The sequence below is a fragment of the Macaca fascicularis genome, chromosome 13 (assembly GCF_037993035.2).
Source record: "Macaca fascicularis isolate 582-1 chromosome 13, T2T-MFA8v1.1".
Classification (NCBI taxonomy): Eukaryota; Metazoa; Chordata; class Mammalia; order Primates; family Cercopithecidae; genus Macaca; species Macaca fascicularis.
The window spans coordinates 9746375-9764128 of record NC_088387.1 but is presented as its reverse complement, the minus strand read 5'-3'; the positions used below and the strand labels follow the sequence as shown (position 1 = coordinate 9764128).

At 44.1% G+C, this 17754-nt stretch overlaps 1 protein-coding gene across 2 annotated transcripts in view; it reads left to right on the top strand.

Moving 5' to 3' along the window:
* The first annotated feature begins 2405 nt into the window (after positions 1-2405).
* Positions 2406-17754, top strand: part of TGFBRAP1 (transforming growth factor beta receptor associated protein 1) — a 64516-nt gene continuing 49167 nt past the window's right edge. For both annotated transcript variants that reach the window (XM_045368686.2, XM_045368685.2), the window contains exon 1: positions 2406-2516. The gene's annotated coding sequence lies outside the window, so the exon portion shown is untranslated. The remainder of the gene's footprint in view (positions 2517-17754) is intronic.

The window sequence follows — 17754 nt, the reverse complement described above, 5'->3', positions numbered from 1 at the left end:
GAGAATTGCTTGAACCCGGGAGGTAGAGGTTGCAGTGAGCTGAGAAGATTGTACCACTGCACTCCAGCCTGAGCAAAAAAAAAAAAAAAAAGTCATCTGGTTAGTCAATATTTCAATATTGAGCTTCAAGAATTTTTAAAAAATTGGTTGAGTGTTTTCTACATGCAGAAAGATACAGCAGAGAGCATAGACACAATCCTTGCCCTCCCAAGTGTATACCCAGTGAGAAAGTGAGGAGCACAAAGTATGTGTAAGTATAAGGATCCTAAGTTTTGAGAGTAGACAGCAACTATGAAAATATTCCGTTATATCGATGCAACTCAGTCTTCAATAATCGTTCTCATCAGAGCCCATCTTTTTCACATTTTGTAAAATAACGCTTGGTATGGGCCCAAGGAATATCTAATAAATATTAAAAGTGAAGTTAATAATTGTTTTGAAAGCCGTATGATTGATATTCTTAAATGTAACCAATAGAAACAAGGAATTTGGCCTATGCACATATTTGCACATTTATGGTACAGGCATTTACATGGAGGTGCCTGTCATTTGTGACACAGACTTTTCAAGTTTCAGAAGGAACTGATGTTTCTAGATGGAATAATATGGAGCTTGCCATTATAAGAATCCTGTGATAAATCCTTTCATAAAATAAATATGTCTGAATTATTTCTTGTTATACATTTTCACTCCTGGATCATCTAAAGTAGAACACAAATATTGTTCATAAACTGTTCATTCAAAACTATATAAAAAGAATCACTGTTGCTAAATTCTGGATTCTTACTGTTGCTTTTTCTTACTAGCATGAGGTTTGGGACAAGTCACCTTTTAAAATTTTTTAAATTTATATTTTCCTAAGTGAATTAACACAGGAAGTCATTCACCTTTCTTTGCCTCAATCAACGCATTTGTAAAATGGTAAATTAGTAGCATCTACTTCATTGCTCAGTCACTAGCAGTTTCTGAAGTCACTGTCTGGCAGTCAGTAGATATCACCTCTGTAACCAGTCTTGTGCAGCTCTGTGTAATGTGATCTGGTAGAGGACTAAAATGCTAAAGCACAAGGGTGAATTCTAGGCCCACCTGAGCCAGTGATTAGTTGATGACAAGTCACATAGTCTCTTTGAGCCTGGGTAAAATGAGGAGACTGGATTTGCTCTTGTACCTTCCCAATCCCTGGCTCCACTAGCTGTTGGCCACCTTAGACTTGAAGGTCCATTCACTGCTGCCTGCCCTTGAAGCTCAATTGCTGGCCACAGCTTTACACTCCTGGGAAGCTAGTCCCCTACTTGGAGGCTGAGCCGGTGACACTGGCCCCACTGGGCATGGGGCATTTATGTTGCCATGAGTCACACTAAGGTAGGGATGGAGGACAAGTCACAGAAGATTGTTGGGTTTTTTTTGGCCACTTTCTTTTTCTTTTTTTTCCTTTTTTTATCCCTTTGAAACAGAAGACCATGGAGTACAATCTGGTATCTGCCTTCAGACTTGGGATAATACCTTTGTTTTACAATACTCAGAGTGGCTGTAAGAAAGCTGAGGCCACAGGTCACTAGCAGCTCCTAAAGTCTGAAAATCACTGGGAAAATTTGACTTTTTATATGCTAATAATTGAGTACTGACAACTCTGGAGGGAGCTTTCCAGTTCTTTCATCATGAAATTGGACTTTGTATATTGAAGAGAGGTTCATGGATTCATAGTAACCTACAGTTCTTCACTGCGGCCTGAACCAAAGGAATAGCTGCAGTTGGGTTTTCCTAAAAAGCGTAAGATAGTCCCAGGCCTCCCTTCTCAAATAAGTTATCAAGCAGGTGGACTCTGCCAGTCAGGGGTCCCAGTCAGTCCCTGGGGCCCTGGGGCGCTGCGGGCCTCCTGCGAGGACTGCGCATCCCAACAGTGCCTTCGGCTCTTGGTGGGGCACCGGCGGTACGTCGGAACCTCCAGCCCGCCTGGTCAGGTGGCCGCGGGCCCAGGCATTTCCTAGGATTCATTCATTCGTTCATTCGTTCATTCAGCAGGTATTTCCCGAGCGCCCTCCTCCTGTGTAGGTGACAGAAACTGGGTGGCGAGCCAGCCAGGCAAAGCCCGGCTTCCCTGACGCTCCCCGCGGCGGCGGGGGCGGAGAAGAGACCTCAGCCCCACGGCTCGCACAGCTGGCGCGGACCGCGCTCTCGCCCGGGGCCGGCGGCCTCAGCGCCCCCCGAATGAACACCTTCCGCCCGCCGGCCGCCCCGCGAGGCGGGCCGTGTCGTGGCCCCGGTACACGGAGGGGGACGAAGAGGCCCGGAGCAGGGCGCTTCTCGGCCTGTGCTCGGAGCCAGGCGGCAGGGACCGCGGGCCGGCGGGCGGCGCGGGGACGGCTGCGCTCCCGCCCTCCGCCAGCGCCTGGCGGCCGCCCCACGTGACGGGAAGCGGCGGCTGCGGGGTCGGGCCAGCCCAGGAGCCGCGGGCCGGAGCGGGGCGGCGGGGCCCCAGGCCGCGGGGCGGCGCGGGACGGCGGGCGCCGGCGCCGGTGAGTGCGGAGGGCGGTGGGGCGTGGGGTGCGGGGCTCAGGGCGCGGGGCGCGTGGGGCAGGAGAGCGGGGAGCAGGAGGGTGGGGGGCAGGCGGCGGGGCGGGGTGGAGGGCGAGCCCGTGCGTGTGCGCTGGGGCAGGTGTAGTGGGGGCTGGAAGGCGGGGATCGGGGAGCAAGTGGCTATACACTTGGGGGCAGGTGTGCAGGTGTGCGACTTGGTAGGTGTCCCTTGTGGGGGCCAGCTAGCCCGCTGGGGTGAGCAAGTGAGTGTTCATGTGTGTGTGGTATGAGGTGTGCACGGGTGTGGGGTCAGCAAGTGTGTATGTTGTGTGTGAGGAGTGCGTGTGTGTTTAGGGCAAGGGAAGACCTGAGAGACCTCGTCCTTGATTTGGGTTTTCCAGGAAGAAGGGCCGGGAAGGACTTGCACCTCCATCCCAGGTATGGAAGGGTTTTGGCGCTGTGATTGAGGTTTCTCGGAGCTCTTTGGATTTGAGAGCTCAAATTCGGGTCACACTCTGGCCTGAATTGTCCTGAACTGGAGAGTAGGCAGGGCTGTGTTGGGGAGCAGGGAAAAGGGCTGTGCTGGACTTCCTGGCCCCTGTTTTTAGCACCAGGTCAAGGGCTGGAAGCTGTCATCCCCGTGAAATTATTTTCTTTCCATTGCCTTCTGGAGGTGCAGGTGCAAGTTAGTCCGCCTGCCTCCCTGTGGTAAGTGCTGATATCCTTAAACACGGAAGCTGTCCAGTTGTCTGCACCTGCCGTGGCTTCTACCCAAGGACTGTTGAGTGACCCTCAGGAAGCCTCCTACCTGGCTGCTAAAAGTCGGGGCTCACAGATCACACAGCAGGTCTTACTGCACGTGGGCTGCATGGGCAGCTGTGGTCAAAACATGTCTGAGCAGAGTTTAATCACTGATGAAGTGCTCGTGGGCAAGCACCTTATCTATCAGGAAGAAAGGCAGCTGCGTGTGTGATTGTGGTGGCAAGTTAAAGCACTGAGAAGGTGTGCAGGGAAGATCCTACTGCATTGTGTATGTTGGCTTGCTTGGAGTCAGGATGAACGAGTATAGAGGGGCTGTGTGGTGGCTGCTGCTCTCTCATGGTGGACATGCTTCTCTCTGTTGGTCAGCCGGAAGCTGGCAGACAACTGAGAGCTCGCAGCTCCATGGTCAGTCGGAAGGAACATTTGGTCAGCTGCTTCCTTTTCTTTTTCCTTCCATTTCTGCCAGCCAAGCAGCCTCAACAGTCATTGCAGCTGCTTTTGTGATGTGTAGCAAAAGGCCGCCTGGGGTACTAGAAAGTCTACTGGCTGGAATCTGCTGGAACCTGTCCATAACTAGCCTGCCCAAGGTCATCTATGAAATGGGAGCGGTGCTCTGTGGTGGTAATGACTGTGGAGTGTGGGTTCAAATCCTGCCTCTGCCATTTCCTGTGACCCTTGGGCAATTTGCTGGACATTCTGATTCTCAAGTTCCTCCATCAAAATAGGGATAATATTAGAAAAGGCACATAGATTCTAATAAGAAATTGTGCCTGGAAAGGATCTGGCACAGGGTCTGGCACTTAGTAGGTGCCCAATAAATTATTGTTGACAAATACAAATGAAGGTATAGAGCCAGGTCTCCCTCAGCTCTGAAAATATGTAGTTTTATGTTTTGAGCAATTGTTAACCTAACAAATGGTTTACTCTGGAGTTAGACTGGTGGGTTCTCAATTCCAATTTGCTGTGTACATCAAGGTTTGCATTATACAATTGAATTGGTGAGAGGTGAGATGCCACTCTTAGCCTTCATTCACTCTGTCTTTTCTTCTCCACTCATGATTGTGCATGGCAGTCCTCTTGTCGTAGCATTGGAGGCAGAGCTTTTTCACCACTGCAGGAATCCCAGGACCAATCTAACCTCAGCCTAAACCCTCCAGAGACGGGGATTTGTAAAGGGCCCATTCTTCATTTAGGCAGCTCCGGTTGAGGAGTTTTAAAAGCACAGAGCTCACTATTTTTAAAATGCTATATTTTCTTTTTGTTGTTGTCTTCTGGGTGGTTTTTTTGCTGTTGTTTTTGGGACAGGGTCTTGCTCTGTCACCCAGGCTGGAGTGCAGTGGTGTGACCATGGCTCACTGGTCTTGATCTCCCAGACTCAAGAGATCCTCCCACCCCAGCCTCTCAAGTAGCTGGGATCACAGGCTCGCACTATCACACCCAGATAATTTGTAAATTTTTTTGTAGAGATAGAGGTCTCCCTATGTTGCCCAGGCTGTTCTCAAACTCCTGGCCTCAAGCAATCCTCCTGTCTCGGTCTCCCAAAGTGCTGGGATTACAGACCTGAGCCACTATGACCAGCCAAAATACTTGCTGTATTTTCTGGGTCTGCAGCTAACATCTCTGTTAGGAAAAAAAAAAATGAAGTTATTTGGCTTATTCCTTCATGCTAATATTACAAATTTGTGATCTTTTAAGAAAACTTGAAGAAATTTTACTTAATGGGTTAAGTGTCTTCATCTTGGTCTGAATCCAGCCCTCATTAGAAATACATTAAAGTAGTCATTTGTGGCGGCCAGGTGTTTGGATACTGCCCAATAATTTGGCTCAGACATTACAACTCATCTCTGTAGCAAACCTGACTCGTTTTTCTTTATTTAAAAAAGTACATATCTACTAAATGAATGTAGAATAACAACTTAATTTGGTGCCACCCCAAATGACTTTAAGCGCCTCATGAAAAGTGAATTATAAAATCTTGTAGATGATTTGAAATCAATATCTTTTCTTGACAGTCAAGTAACTGCTGTTGGGAAAGTTAAAGATTTAAGAAAAAAATCCTGTATTTAAAGATGACAACTGACTAGATATTATGGACTACCAAGTCCTGTAGATACTTAATAATTCTTTTTTTTTTTTTGAGACAGAGTCTCATCCTGTCACCCATGCTAGAGTGCAGTTGCGTGTTCTCGGCTCACTGCAACCTCCACCTTCCAGGCTTGAGTGATCCTTCCACCTTAGCCTCCCAAGTAGTTGGGGCTACAGATGCATGCCACCATGCCCGGCTAATTTTTGTATTCTTCTATAGAGACAGAGTTTCAGCATGTTGCCCAGGCTGGTTTTGAACTCCTAAGCTCAAACAATCCGTCTTCCTCGGCCTACCGAAGTGCTGGGATTATAGGCGTGAGCCACTGCTCCTGTCCGGTACTCGATAATTCTTTGTGGCTGTTTGAAGGTTCAGAATTGAGGAAGATATTATGAAGTAAATGCCATATTTCTCTTCTGCTCTTTTTCTACCTCCCACTTCTCTTCCTAAACCCTTTTAATTCTAACTGCTGATGGTACTCTTATAGGATGTATATTTTACATAATATGTACATACACACACATATACCCTTATGCATATGTATGTATACACATACCATATATATAGTGTGTATATATGTGTGTGTATATAAATATATCTTTGTATGTATTTAAATAATTTTGATTAGTATTGACCAGTAAAAAGGATACCAACTATGAATAGTTACATATATTAAATATACGCCATGATAATGTTAAGATGACAAGTTAGATATTAAAGCTTAGCTGTCTTTTTCTTTAATCGTCTTTTTTTAGATACTCTTACAGATTATCAGAACAGGTCCACTGCACTGTAACTAGTCTTGCTGTCCCTGTTGCATGAGTGCAGAAGGTAACATAAAGTGGTTGTCGAGTAGTGTCTTCATTTTCAAAGGGGGGAAAAGTTGACTTTTGTACAAGCCAGTACATTTATTGTTGATGCCTGACAAATTTCAAGATTGAGTCATTCAACAGATGGCTGTGGGACTTAGGGAAGAACGTGAGACCAGCATGGGGTTCAGCTCAGGAAAGGCAATTGCTGTCACATAAACGTGTATCCTGTTTTGGTAGATTACTATGTTAGTAGAGAAGTGTGTCAACGTACTATTCTGTGTCTGAATTTCAGCAAGCAGATAAAGCCACAGGAGTCCTCTTCTGGATCCATGGTGGGGGAGCAATAGCAAAGACTCCTGAGGAGGAGCTGCGGCAGCATGCCAGTCTAAGTTCCAGAGTGGCCTCCTGCTGAGAGTTATCGCTTCGTTCAGAACTGAATTCTAGGAGAGGATCTGAAATCATACTTGTTCCCCTCAATCAGTAAGAATATGGCCTTGGAGTCATGAACGAAAACTAGGGTCAAAGCCCTGTTTCATCACCTTGTAGCTAGGTAACCTTGAGCAAGCCATCTAAGATCTCTATCTCCATAACAATGTCCACCTCTCAGTGTCAAGATAAGAATGAAAGGATAATGCTATATCAGGTGTGCAATATCCCACCAAAGCCAGTTTTTGGGCTCTCGTGAGGGGGCATCAGGGCGTCAGCCAGGGCTGCAGCATATGGGTGCCACCCATCATCCAGGCTTGGGGCAGTATTGGCCTTGGGAGCCAGTGTGGCGTCTGATTAAGGATGTGTGCTTTGGAGCTGACTACCTGGGTTGGAATCCCAGCCCTGTACTTACCAGCGTGGCTCTTCCACCTTTCAAGACGTCCAGTCCCTCCCTTTTCATCCAGAAGTAGCTGAAGAACAGTATAGGGGAAGCACACAGCCCAGTCCAGGTTCCTGTTTTATAGAGGAGAACACAGGCCCAGACAGAGCCTCTTAGTGAGTGGCCTAAGATCATCAGGAAGTGACCAAACAACAAGCAGAGCTCAGGCTTCCCAGATTAATGTCGGGAATGTCTGCTATGCAGCATGCCCACACTTACCACAGTTCACTGCTGGGGTGGTCCAGTTTTGCTCTGGGGCCTTGATCCTTACTGAGAGGCTATGCTCCTTCCCGGCCTGAGTGTCCACCCTCAGAGCCCCGCATCGGACTGCTTCTCCCAAAGCTCATGGTATATCCAGTTCTGAACACAGCAGGAGTCAGCTCACATTCACCCCAACCCAACCAATCTCAGCCCCTCTGTCGGGGGAAATACTCCACATGAGCAAAACTCCCAAACTCTCCTCTTTGAAATGCATTTTCAGAAAGAAAGAAAAAAAAAAAACCTTTTAATTTATGGATATTATTCCTCTTGTAATTTTAAGCTAGGACACTAGGCTGGTGAAGAATCACCTCCAAAAGTGGCTCAATAAAAAAGGCTCCAGTAGCCCAGAGTATGCTAGGGGAGTCCTGGGCTGGACTGATGGACAAATGTGAAACATGGGTTCATGTTTGTCCTTTTTAGTCACTGACACTCACAGTCTTATGACTATTTCCTTTCCTGCTAGAAAAGGAGATTCCCAGGTCTCTTTTCTCTTTCTTGATCACTCTAAGGTGAGATAATTATCCAGTTATCTCCCCAATTACATTTTCATTTTAACTTTTGAAGTAATTTTGGGCTTACCTAAGAGTTGCAAAGTAGTACAGAATTCACGAATACCCTTTACCCAGCTTCCTTTTTTGTTAACATCTTGGATGGCTGTAGTATAATGATCAAAATGAATCAAGTAGTGCCAGTAAACACTATAAAGTGCACACGCGATTTGAATTTCACCTGTTTTTCCGCTTAATGTCTTTTTTTCTCTTCCAGGATCCTTTTTCTGATCCAGTTTCCCCACTTTGCATTTAATTGTCGCTTATTCTTGGCTTCTAATCTGTGACAGTACCTCAGCCTTTCCTCTTTTTTCATGACCTTAACACTCTTGAAAGGGTGTCAGAGATTTTGTAGACCGTCCCTCTGTTTGGATTTATCTAAACCCCTCCAGTTCCCATGGGGGATTTGAGATGCTCTCTGACAATCACCTTCACAATCTTTAGAAACAACACGTTTAAGAAAACCACATAAGTATCTCAAGACTTTGAGTCAACCCATAAAGCTACCAAAATGCATTTTTCAGATGGGACTTCAGTGATTGTCAGAGAGCCTATCAAACCCCACCATGGGAATTGGAGGTGTTTCGTGGTTTGTTTTTTAGTAGGGACTCTTGTTGACATCTCATTTCATTCATTTAGCACAAACACTGCATCTGAAGGTAGCTTGCAGTGGGAGAATATTGCTGGCAAGGTTTGCCTTTCCTCACCCAATATAGAATTTTGAGGCTGTGATTTGGCTCTTCATTCAGTCAGGAACGCAGCACGGGAAGTAAAGGTTTTCAAGCTTTCTCTCCCTGCTGCCTGCAAAAAAGGTGTCCAGTCATACTTGCCTGTCCTGCTCAATACCCACGATGTGGTGGCCAGGAGAGGAAGAATGGGCATGGGGTTGGTGCCTGTGCCAAAGGGGAACAGGAAGGTCTGAGTTTGCACCGAGTCCCAAGGGGTCGCAGAGATAGAGGCTGAGCAGCAGGCCCCTTGGCAGCTGCCCACGCTGTTTCTGTTTTAGGAAGCTGACAAAGCCAGAGGTGGGTGTCAGCACATCCCCCCGCCCCCTTGACTGAAGTCACCACCTGACTTTTCCAGGCTCTCCTTCCCCATCCAGGCATCACAAGAGCCACCATCACTGGGACCACAAGAAAACTAGTCTCCAATGCATGCTTCTGAGTCTTTCTCTCTTAAGCTTCTCAGGACCGGCCTCAACAAACATGGGGAATAAGGCAAGGTGTCCCACTGTGTTGCACACCACCCCTTTTCTTCACCTTCCTCCTCACCACCATAGTTTGCTTTTGGCCAAGTCCTTGGTGATTTAGCTTTCTCTCCTAATCCTATGGCACCAGCACCCTAACTAGTTGACTGGGAGCTGTGAACGAGTGTGTGTGTGCCAAGTGTGTACGAAGTGTGCCAAGTTCTGTCTGCCCCTCATCCATCTCAAAAGCTGTTAGGATCTATGGCAACTTTTGTCAATTCACTTATAGCTTTGCTTTCTAGAGCTAATATGTGATATACAGTCATGCGTCAGTGAACGACTGGGATATGTTCTGAGAAATCTCCCACTGGGCAATTTTGTCATCGTGTGAACATTGTAGAGTGAACTTACACAAACCTGGATAGTACAGTATATTATACACCTAAGCTATATGGGTATGGCCTGTTGTTCCTAGGCTACAAACCTTTACAGCATGCTACTGTACTGGATCTCTAGGCACAAGAGAATCTTGTAACACGAAAGTATGTGTGTATCTGAACACATCTAAACATAGAAAAGGGATAGTAGAAATACTATATAAAAGACTAAAAAAAGGGTCCACTTGTATGGGGCACTTACCACGAATGGAGCTTGCAGGACTGGAAGTTTCTCTGGATGAGTCAGTGAGCAAATGGCAAGTGAAAGTGAAGGCCTAAAACGTTATTGTACAGTACTATAGGCTTTGTAAATATTGTACACTTAGGCTACACTAAATTTATTCTAAAAATACTTCTCTTCAGTCATAAATTAACCTTAGCTTACTGTAACTTTTTTACTTTATAAACATTTTTTTAAAGTTTTTGACTCTTTGTAATAACATGTAGCTGAAAACATGTTGTATAGCTGTACAAAAATATTTTCTTTATATCCTTATTCTATAAGTTTTTTTTTTTTTTTTTTTTACTTTAAACTTTTTGGTTAAAAATGAAGACACACACACACACATTAACCTTGGCCTGCCCAGGGTCAGGATCATCCATATCCCTGTCACCCACCTCCACATCTTGTCCCACTGGAAGGTCGTCAGGAGCAGTAACACACATGAAGCTGTCGTCTATGATAACAATTCCTTCTTCTGGAGTCCTCCTGAAGGACTCTGTTTTACAATTAACTTAATTTTGTTCTGCATAAGTAGGAGTACACTCTAAAATAATGATAAAAAGGATAGTGGAGTAAATACATAAACCAGTAACATAGTCATTTATTATCATTATAGCAAGTCCTACATACTGTGTGTAATTGAACGTGCTAGACTTTTCTACGACTGGCACTGCAGTAGGTTTGTGTACACCAGCAACACCACACATGCGAGTGATGCATTGCGCCACAATGTTCCAACAGTTAGACTGTCACTAGGTGATAGGAATTGTTCAGCTCCATTATAACCTTATGGGACCACTGTTGTAGATGCTGTCTGTTGTTAATGGAAATGTCATTATGCAGCACGACACTGCTCAATTTTCCCCTGTGACAGACATTGCTATCTGTCTGCGGCTTCATGGGCTTAGTAGATATGTTTATCCAAGTTAACTGAGAAACTGCTTCTCAGAGAAACATTTTTTTTTCCTATAAAGGTTCTATATTAAAATGGCAAAATAGAAACTTTAAAAAAGTCATTGTAGACTGGGCATGGTGGCTCATGCCTGTAATCCCAGCACTTTGGAAGGCCGAGGCGGGCAGATCACCTGAGGTCAGGAGTTCGAGACCGGCCTGGCCAACACGGTGAAACCTTATCTCTACTAAAAATACAAAAAAATTAGCCAGGCATGGTGGCAGGTGCCTGTACGCCCAGCTACTCAGGAGGCTGAGACAGGAGAATCACTTGAACCTGGGAGGCAGAGGTTACAGTGAGCCACGACCGTGCCACTGTACTCTAGCCTTGGCAACAGAGTGAGAGACTCCATCTTAAATAAATAAATAAATAAATAAGGACTTGTATTTATACAAAAACTGTAAATTGCAGGAAGAGGCAAAGAAGGAAAGATACTCATGCCTAAAGCCAGGATCCCTGCCATCAGCCAGTCAGAGGAGGTCCAGTGTGTGGGAATCTGTGCCGCCCTCTGAAGGCCCATTCTGAGGCTGCCCTTGTCTCCCAGACATTGCTACTTTCCATATAGACAAGTGACATTTGGCGATGAAAAGGAGGCAGTGTGTTTTCCTTTAGGGATTATTACATTGGTAAATTCGATCCCACCGCTGTAGTTAATGGTACCTATTTCTGACTCATTGTGTTAATCCTTCGGAAACGTGTCTAGAGAGTAGTGTTTGCTCAAATCCCTTTTGACAACTGCTTGGTTTGTGGAGTGCCTTGGACACTTACAGGCTGTTTGGAACTCAGCAGCAATTCCGAACTGATTGTAGCTTATAAAACAAGAGACTGATATTATGGAACCATAAGAATAGGTTAATAGCTATAATTTTTCTTACTAAATAAAGGAGGAGAGGTTGGCTGAGGTTAAAATTTTAAGGGCTGTACATCTTAAGCTGAGTCTGGAGTTTATCTTTTGGGCAGGGAACTACCTTCTGGTGTGTGATAAGGAGGATAATGACCTAGTGTTTCAGGTGTGTGGCCCACATTCCTGCCTCCTTTCTGCATTGCCTTCAGATCTGACCTGGCTTTGGTCCAAATGTTAGAATGACCACTTGATGTCTATTCATTTTTGATGGACTGTCATAAAGAAAAAAAAAAAAACTTCTTGCTGTAAAATGAGAAAAGAACAAATCTTACTTGAGGTAGTGTGTCCTTTTTAAAATGCAGATACAGAATTAGTCTTGAGCTTATTCACAGGACGGTGCATTCTATTATAGGGCTGACTTTTGTGGTTCGTCCCCCAGGGTGATGAAGTTCTGGTACACGTATAGCTGCATAGATTTCGGAAGAGTCTGTTTCGTTTATAAGCTGTGAAGTAATTAGAAAATGTGAGGGCTTTTTGCAGACACAGAGGACACCAGGCCAATCTTAAAGCTGGCTCGCAGGTGGACATTATTTGGTAGAGCAGATAACAAAGTGTCATTCTTTGGTTCAAGAATAATTATTGGTAAAGAGCCCATCTTAATAAATGCCAGTTCGTCATAGCATTCTTTTGGGAGAATATATTTATCTCTGTACCAGATTAGGAGTTTCCTTGTGTGTGTGTGTGTATATATGTGTGTATATATTATGTGTGTGTGTGTGTATATATAACAGATATATGTTTATATATAACAAATATGTATATTTCAATACATAACAAATACATATTTTAATATATAACAAATATATACACACATACATGTATGTATAAATGTGTTAAACATATGCATACCTATACGTGTTAAACATATATATTAAAATCTTATATATGTGTGCTAATATTTACGTGGTTAATGTTGGAGCTACAAGCAGCCTCTTTTGTTTTTTGTTTGTTTGTTTGTTTGTTTTTTGAGACAGAGTTTTACTCTTGTTGCCCAGGCTGGAGTGCAATGGTGTGATCTTGGCTCACTGTGACCTCCGCCTCCTGGGTCCAAGTGATTCTCCTTTCTCAGCCTCCTAAGTAGCTGGGATTACAGGCACCTGCCACCACGCCCAGCTAATTTTTATATTTTTAGTAGAAATGGGATTTCACCATATTGGCCAGGCTGGTCTCAAACTCCTGACCTCTGGTGATCCACCCACCTTGGCCTCCCGAAGTGCTGGGATTACAGGCATGGGCCACTGCGCCCAGCCTACAAGCCTCTTTTTATGTCTAGATTATCTACTTAAAAACTTGCTCTTGGCCGGGTGCAGTGGCTCACGCCTGTAATTGCAGCACTTTGGGAGGCTGAAGCAGGTGGATCACTTGAGATCAGGAGTTCGAGACCAGCCTGGCCAACATGGTGAGATCCCATCTCCACTAAAAATGCAAAAATTAGCTGGGCAAAATGACGCACGCCTGTAATCCCAGGTACTCAGGAGGCTGAGGCACGAGAATCGCTTGAACCTAGGAGGCAGATGTTGCAGTGAGCCAAGATCGTGCCACTGCACTCCAGCCTGGGTGATGGAGTGAGACTCTGTCTCACAAAAAAAAAAAAAAAAGAAAAGAAAAGAAAATGGTCTCATTCCACATTTATTCTTTCTGCTGTGACTTTTTTTTTTAATGAGGTCTGTCCTTGGTGAGTTTTAGTACAGAGGAAATGGAAAGAAGAGTAAGATAGTAAAACCAGTTTTGAACTGGTTGAAACTGAAAGTGGAGATACTTACGTGGCCCTGAAAGTAGAAGGGAGAGGGACAGAGGCCCATGAGGTAAGAGGCTGGCCTCACAGAAGCTGCTGCCTCAGACGGTATACACACCCACGGGGCAGGGTGTTCACCCCCTGAGCCATCTACCACATGCTGGTCTTTCCCTTCACCTTCTAGGGGATATTTATAGAAAACGATGGATGGAATGCCCCAAATTGGACTTTGATATCCTGAGAAATGGCTATTAAATATGGATACAAAATAAACTAAGCACTGCATTTAGATAAACTAAGAAATTATAAATCACTTATTTGTTTGATAAATGTGCTTCCATGCAATCAAATTTTTAACAAGGAACATACAGTTGGTGAATTCCACCAGGTTTATTAAACAGATTCTTTCTCTATTTCCAGGGTAAGCTGGTTTGGGGAAATGAGTAGAATTTTATACATTCTATATGTACATATGTATTTTTAATTAATATTTAATGCCTATAGAAACATATTTGTAATCTGTATAAGATATAGAGAGTTGGCCGGGCGCGGTGGCTCAAGCCTGTAATCCTAGCACTTTGGGAGGCCGAGACGGGCGGATCACGAGGTCAGGAGATCGAGACCATCCTGGCTAACACGGTGAAACCCCGTCTCTACTAAAAATACAAGAAAATTGGCCGGGCGCGGTGGCTCAAGCCTGTAATCCCAGCACTTTGGGAGGCCGAGGCGGGCGGATCACAAGGTCAGGAGATCGAGACCACAGTGGAACCCCGTCTCTACTAAAAATACAAAAAATTAGCCGGGCGCGGTGGCGGGCGCCTGTAGTCCTAGCTACTCAGGAGGCTGAGGCAGGAGAATGGCGTGAACCCAGGAGGCGGAGCTTGCAGTGAGCCGAGATCGCGCCACTGCACTCCAGCCTGGGCAACAGCGTGAGACTCCGTCTCAAAAAAAAAAAAAAAAAAAAAAAAAAAAAACAAGAGAATTAGCCGGGCGAGGTGGCAGGCGCCTGTAGTCCCAGCTACTCGGGAGGCTGAGGCAGGAGGATGGCGTGAATCCGGGAGGCGGAGCTTGCAGTGAGCCGAGATCGCGCTGCTGCACTCCAGCCTGGGGCACAGAGCAAGACTCCGTCTCAAAAAATAAATAAATAAATAAAAAATAGAGAGTCATAATAAAAGCAACCCCCAGCTTCAGAAATAAAACATTGCTGACCCTTGGGAATCTCATGCACACCCACACCCAGTTCCATCCTTCCCAGATTTGTGTTCCTCATTCCCTTAAAATTCCCTTACGATTCATCCTTGTGGGCGGCTCTAGTTCATTCTCTTGCAGCTGCACAGTATTTCAGCCTCTGAGGAAACATGAGTCGTTTCTAGTTTTCCCCTGTCTCAAACAGGATTGCTGTGAACTTTCTTTGCCCTGGTAAGCACAAAACAGACTCAGTAAGACAAATGCTTAGAAGTAGAGTCATGGCAGGGGCTTCCTAGATAATGAAAACCTGTCCTTACCAGCTCCAAACCTTCCCCCAGCACGGTGGAGCCTCCTCATTGTGCCGTGTTCTTAGGAACACCTCGTGTTGTCAGACTTCAAATATTTGTCAATTTAATGGGTAGAAAATGAAATATCACTGTAGTAGTAATTTGCAAATGCCAGGTGCTAATCAGGTTGTGTTCTTTCGTGTTTATTGGATATTCATGTTTCCTCTCCAATGAAAGGCCTGTTTGTGTATTTTGCCCATCCTTCTGTTAGATCCTTGACTTTCTTGCTGCAGGAGTTCCCACATCATCCAGATGTTTCTGGTCAGATACATGATGTCAGTGTCTTCTCTCCAGCCCCCTTTTTCCCTTATCTTTTCACTTTCTTCATGATGTCTCTTGAAGAACAGAAACAGTACATTTTCACATGGGAGAATTTATCATTTTTCCTTAGGGTTTGTGCTTTTTTATATCTTATTTTAGAAATTCTTCCTTACCCTAAGAAGGTCATGAGAATATTTTTTCTTGTTTTTTTTCCCAATGTTTCAAAGTTATGTCTTTTATACTTAAGAATATTAATCACCTGGAATAATTTTGATGTGTGGTGTGAGGTAGGAATCTAGCTTTCTTTTTTTCTTTTTTTTTTTCTTTTTCTTTTTTTGAGATGGAGTCTTGCTCTGTCTCCAGGCTGGAGCGCAGTGGTGCTATCTCAACTCACTGTAACCTCTGCCTCCCATGTTCAAGCAATTCTCCTGCCTCAGCTTCCCGAGTAGCTGGGACTACAGGCACCTGCCACCATGCCCTGCTAATTTTTGTATTTTTAGTAGAGATGGGGTTTCACCATGTTGGCCAGGATAGTCTCCATCTCTTGACCTTGTGATCCTCCCACCTCGGCCTCCCGAAGTGCTGGGATTACAGGTGTGAGCCACCACGCCTGGCAGAATCTAGCTTTCTTATATTCTCTATGGACATCCAGTACACCAAGCACTGTTTACTGTACATGTGTATACATGGTATATGCCCCACATGTACAGTGCCACCCTAGTCACGTTTCAAGTTTCCACATATGCGTGGCCTGTTTCCGGGCACCCAGATGTGTTCTCTAGGTCTGGCCTTGTGCTAGTCCAACATTATCTTAATTACCATGGTTTCTGATTATATTTTATCTGTTGAGTCAAGTCTCCTGGCCATTTTTCAGACGTGTCTAACTTTTTCTGGCCCTCTCTGCCATGTGAATTTTTTTTTTTTTTTTTTTTTTTTTGGAGACACAGTCTCATTCTGTCACCCAGGCTGGAGTGCAGCGGCATAATCTTGGCTCACTGCAACCTCCGCCTCCCAGGTTCAAACGATTCTCCTGCCTCGGTCTTCTGACTAGCTGGGACTACAGGTGTGCACAGCCACGCCCAGCTAATTTTTGTATTTTTAGTAGAGACTGGGTTTTACCAGGTTGTCCAGGCTGGTCTCAAACTCCTGACCTCAGGCGATCCATCCGCCTCGGCCTCCCAAAGTGCTGGGATTACAGGATTATAGGGATGAGCCACTGCTACCAGTCTGCCATGTGAATTTTAGAATCTGCTTTTTGAGTTACACGCACACGTGCGCGCGCACACACACACACACACTCCGTGTACCTGTAAGAGTTTGTATTGGAATGGCACTTTTTTTTCTCTGGATCAGGTAGGGAATTTTTTTTTTTTTTTTTTTTTTTTTTTTTGTAAAAACATAATTTGCATACAGTAAAATACACAGAACACAAAAGTCAATGAATTTTGATAACTCCTTACACTTGCGTAGGTAATACCTTAAATAAGATACAGACTATGTCTGTTACCCAGAAAGTTTGCTGTGTCCCTTTCCACTTAGTCACCCTGTTCCTTCCAAAGTAAACACTGTTCTGATTTCTGTCACTATAGATTAGCGTGGCCAACTTTTGAACTTCAGGTAATTGGAAATATATAATATAGGCATGATTTCTTCCACTCAGTGTTTTTGAGGTCATCTATTTGTTGCCTTTGTCAGTAGTTTCTTTCTTTTTATTTCTAAGTAGTATTCCACTGTATAAATATGCCACAATTAAATGGGGGTAAGTGGGGAAAACTGAGGCGTTCCCTTTTTTTGGGTAATATGAATAAGCTTGCTGTGCATATCTTATATCTTATACATGTCTTTTTGTAGATACAGATATATACACAAGAGAAGTGGAAATATTAAACGTGACGTAACTGGACAAATGCATGTTTAAGTTTATAAAAAACTGCGAAACAGATCTCCAAAGTTTACCCTTTTAAACTCCTTCTAGCAACGTATGAGATTTCCAGTTGTTCTACGTCCTTATTAACATTTCGTGTTGGCGATCTTTTTAATGGTAGCTCTTCTAGTAGGTGTGAAGTGATAGCTCATTGTGGCTTAAAATAAATATCTTGGTTAAAGATGGTGAGCATCTTTTCATGTTCTTATTGGTCCATTCATATGCCTTTTGTGAAAGTGTCTGAGTCATTTGCCCATTTTTAAAATGTTTGTCTTCTTGTTATTGGTTTGTAGGAGTTTTTCTATATTCTGGATATGAGTCGTTTGCCAGATATATGCATTACACATTTTTCTCTCAGTCTGGGGCTTGACCTGTTTGTCTATCCTCATGTCTTCATTACTGTAGTATTAGAGCAATTTCTGAAATCAGTTAGTGTAGGTCCTTCAGTTTTGTTCTTCATTTTCAAGACTTTTGACTATGCTATGTTCTGTGCTTTCCATTTAAAATTTAAAACCAGCTTTTCAATTTCTGCAGGAAAGCCTTCCAAGATGATAATTTAGGTCTTCCTTAATGTCAAACAATAAAATTTTATTACTTTATCCATAAAGATCTTAAATATCTTTGTTAGATAATTCTTTCATACCTTATATTTTCTACTATTGTAAGTTTTTTTTTTTCAAGTTTGTAATTTTGGGGCTAGAAATTCAAACTACTTTGGTTTTTAAAAAAATTAAACTATAAAGTCA